Raw genomic sequence first — 4,236 nt, 5'->3', positions numbered from 1 at the left:
TAAAAATTATACTCAGTAAGCCACCTACTTGTAGGCTCTTACCGCACCCTAAACTTAGCAGACGATCACGGGCTTTCCTTTGGCTCTAGAACAACTGAAATCGGGCCTTACCTCATTAGGGCTTTCTCTCTTGGAACTTATCCCTTTGGTCCTCTTTGGTTCCTAGACCTTTTATTTAAACCCATAGAGTTCCTTTTAAGCTAACCTGTGTTGGACTGGTGCCTTACGAGTGGCTACCTCGGCATGGGTATGAGATTATCTGGGGTCTTGCCTAGGAAGTGAGCTGCAACCCCCTAGACCCATGATAATCCCCCTGTATTTGGGAGGGCTACCTCCCCTATTCCATCCAGCTAAACGGTCAATTACGACGTGGGTATCCCGTTTCCCATACTAAACGGCTATCGAGCAGTCGAGTCCTGATCAGGAACCCGCTGGTCCCCCACGAAGCTATATCACCATCCACACACAAGTAGCTTAAGGGTACTCTAAGGATGTTTCATGTGCCGTGATGGTCTGATAAACTAATAGGGAAAGGTTAAGTCGATCCCTTGATGGTTTGTCGCTCTAACCATTGTCTTCTAGTCTTATTCATAAAGGTGGCCCTAAAAATAACCGAGTACGTACATAACTATTATCCAAAAACCTCAAACATATTTCATGCAAAGTAATCATACAAGCTCGACGGGGTGATAACATCCATCAATTCCCGGAGCACAGAGTTCGCAAATTTTCCATTCTCCATTCAGCAAAAAGATATACATATGCATAAAATAAAGTGGGAATTAAGAGCATATAAGCAGTATCCAAGTAACTCTCATAACAAATCACAGCATACATCTTACGTTCAATAAACTATTTCCTACGAACATTTACGGGAAAGCTACAACCTAAAATATTCAGACTAGCATGCATGCATCCCAAGCGGTTCCTACAAGTATTACTTCCTAAATTCCGTGTGGCGACTTACTTGGATGCTACGTGCCCTTACGCAGCGTTTCCACACACTTGGCGTAACGAGAGGGGGTGATTTTTCCTCAATAAGGTCCTATTTCATACAAACAAATGGAGTTAGGATATGAATCAGGGGAAACTAGGGAAAACAGAAGCCGATCGGGCCAAAAACAGCTTACACGCGCCTCCACGCGCCAGTCACGCGCTGGGGAGCAGCCACTCGCGGGTTCCACGCGCGAGTGTCACGCGCCCAGAAATTCCTGCAGTCGCGGGTCGCGGGTTCGGGTCGGAAGCGGTGATTCGGGTGGACCGCGGGTCGTCAACTGGATTCGGTTCGCCGTGCGGGTATCGGGTCAGCCAAGGAGCGCGGGTCGGGTCGCGGAGCCAGGGACGCGTGTCGCAGGAGCGCTGGAGCCGCGTTTTCCCAGGCGGCGCTCGACGCGTGTCCGGGGGCGATTGGCGCACGCGGCCCTCTGGTTGGTTGACGCGTGGCACGCCGGCGGCTTCTCTCTCCTCCTACCAGAAAATCAAGGCTTCCGATTAGTTTTTCCGAGGTTTCTTTCCATTTTCTATCTTTCGATTCTTAACCCAAACAGAGGTGGTTTCTTCAACAAAGTTATAGATCATCTATCAACCTACGTGCCAATATTATTTTCTTGATTTTTGCTTAGTCACACAATGAGTTTCGAGCGTCGAAAAGAGGTTCGGTAACAACCTTACCGTTCTTGGATAGTCTCTCAGATCTCGTCGTTCCGTCCGTTTCCCTCACCAAGATCGGTAGCGAATCCTCCCTGGACAAAGGTAGTAGACTTAACCATTCTACTCCTAAACAAAGATCTAAGATCTGGAAGGTATAGTTCGAAATCTTACTTTGCGGGTTTTCTTTCTGATCTTGAGGAAGGAGGAGGAAATCTCCACACGAGTTCTTACTTCACTCCAAGAAGGGCTCCAGAGTACAGGTCTTGGTAGGAAATGGATTCCGTCGGCGACTCTCCGACGAAAACTCCGGCAAACCAGTTTTCTCTCTCAAACTTTCTCTCAGTTCTTCTCTCTCACTCTTCTTCTTTTGCAGGTACTCTGAGGGGAACGCTCAAGACCCCTATAATGGGCTGAGGGGTAAAATGTCCTTTTTGCCCCTCAGCCGTTTTTTTTTTGGACGTTACAAACTCTCCCCTCCTTAAAAACTTTCGTCCCCGAAAGTTGGTATCCCTTGGAAGAGTTCGGGATAGGTTCTCCTTACGTCTTCTTCTCGTTCCCAGGTTGCCTCCTCGTGTCGATGGTTACCCCATGCGACTTTTACCAAGGGAATAACTTTGTTGCGCAGACGCCTAGTGTCTCGAGCCAGAATTTTGCTGGGTCTTACCTCGTAGGACAAATCTTCCCGAAGAGGGAGGGTTTCGTGTTCAATCACGTGAGTAGGGTCTGAGGTGTACTTTCGCAGCATAGATACGTGGAACACGTTGTGAACGGCGGCAAGGTTTGGTGGTAGAGCAATCTTATACGCCACGGCCCCAACTCTCTCTAGAATCTCGAAAGGGCCTACAAACCTTGGGCTTAACTTCCCTTTCTTTCCAAACCTCATCACCCCTCTCATAGGGGCTACCTTCACGAACACATGGCCACCCACCTCGAACTCGAGGTCCCTTCTACGCAAATCTGCATAGCTCTTCTGCCGGCTTTGTGCAGTGAGGATTCTTTGCTTAATTTTCTGCACTGCCGCGTTGGTGACCTGAACTAACTCCGGTCCCAGTAGCTGCTGCGTGCCTACTTCTTCCCAAAATACTGGTGTTCGACACCTACGCCCATACATCGCCTCAAAAGGGGCCATCTGGATGGTCGCTTGATAGCTATTATTATAAGCAAACTCTATCAGAGGTAGATGTTCATCCCAGCACCCAGCGAAATCCAAGACACAAGCTCGCAACATATCTTCCAAAATTTGATTCAATCTTTCAGTCTGTCCGTCCGTCTGAGGATGGAATGCTGTACTAAACCTTAACTGAGTCCCCAATGCTTTTTGGAGGCTTTTCCAGAACTGAGAGGTGAATCTAGTGTCCCGATCAGACACTATAGACACCGGTACACCATGCAAGCGTACTATTTCTCTGATATACAGCTGAGCCCACCGATCCACACGATAAGTGGTTTTGCCTGGGATGAAGTGAGCCATTTTGGTAAGTCTATCAACAACTACCCAGATTACGTTGAAGTTCTGCTTAGTCTTGGGCAAGCCTGAGATAAAATCCATGCAAACTGCTTCCCATTTCCATTGCGGAACCTTTAGGGGTTGTAGCAGTCCTGCTGGACGCAGCCTCGGGGCCTTCACCTGCTGACAGGTCAAGCATCGGCTTACAAATTCTGCTATCTCCTTTTTCATCCCTGGCCACCAATAACATCCCTTAAGATCCTGATACATCTTTGTACTTCCAGGGTGGAACGTATAAGAAGTATCGTGAGCTTCTGTCATAATATCCTTAAGAATTTTCTTGTCACGGGGAACGCATAAGCGATTTTTTTCCACAGCAGACCCCCATCTGAAGAGATTGAGTACCCCTCTGGTCTTTCAATCTCCGTCTGATTCCACAGCTTTTCAAGGTGTTCGTCAGACCTCTGAGCGTCAATAATCCGTCTTCGTAAGGTAGGTTGCATGGTCATTTGTGTTATCCGAGCAGTACCACCTTTGATTACAACATCGATTCCAGCCCTCTTCATCTCATCCTGTATTCTCTCCTGCTTAGTGATCATAGCGGAAGTATGAACTGCCTTTCTGCTCAATGCGTCCGCCACAACATTGGCCTTGCCTGGATGATACAGGATCTCGATGTCGTAATCTTTTACTAATTCCAACCATCTCCTCTGCCTCATGTTAAGTTCCTTTTGCGTAAATAGGTACTTGAGACTTTTGTGATCGGTGAATACTTGAATTTTCTCTCCATACAGATAATGTCGCCACGTCTTTAGTGCAAACACCACTGCTGCTAACTCGAGGTCATGAGTAGGATAATTCTTTTCATATTCCTTCAGTTGTCTGGAAGCATAAGCTATCACTTTACCCTTCTGCATGAGCACGCATCCAAGACCTTTTCCCGATGCGTCGCTGTACACCACAAGATTTCCTGATCCATCAGGGACTGTGAGGACTGGAGCTGTCACTAACCTCTCCTTGAGTTCCTGGAAGCTCTGCTCACAGGCTGATGTCCACAAAAAAAAAGGCTTGCCTTTCTTAGTTAACTGAGTCAGTGCTGAAGATATCTTGGAGAAATCCTGGACGAACCTTCTGTAGTA

At 47.5% G+C, this 4,236-nt stretch overlaps 1 long non-coding RNA gene across 2 annotated transcripts in view; it reads right to left on the bottom strand.

The window, feature by feature from the left end:
* LOC111454515 overlaps positions 1-2,020 on the bottom strand; it is a 4,151-nt gene extending 2,131 nt beyond the window's left edge. Inside the window, exons 1-4 of one of the 2 annotated variants that reach the window (XR_002712434.1) lie at positions 1,822-2,020; positions 1,667-1,742; positions 1,131-1,467; positions 968-1,045 (exon numbers count right to left, since the gene is read on the bottom strand). This is a non-coding gene — a long non-coding RNA (uncharacterized LOC111454515). The remainder of the gene's footprint in view (positions 1-967; positions 1,046-1,130; positions 1,468-1,666; positions 1,743-1,821) is intronic. The other variant, XR_002712435.1, reaches the window with a different exon arrangement.
* Between the last annotated feature and the right edge of the window lie 2,216 nt (positions 2,021-4,236).

Source organism: Cucurbita moschata, unplaced genomic scaffold, assembly GCF_002738365.1.
Source record: "Cucurbita moschata cultivar Rifu unplaced genomic scaffold, Cmos_1.0 Cmo_Scf00016, whole genome shotgun sequence".
Classification (NCBI taxonomy): Eukaryota; Viridiplantae; Streptophyta; class Magnoliopsida; order Cucurbitales; family Cucurbitaceae; genus Cucurbita; species Cucurbita moschata.
This window is presented reverse-complemented; position numbering and strand designations above follow the sequence as displayed.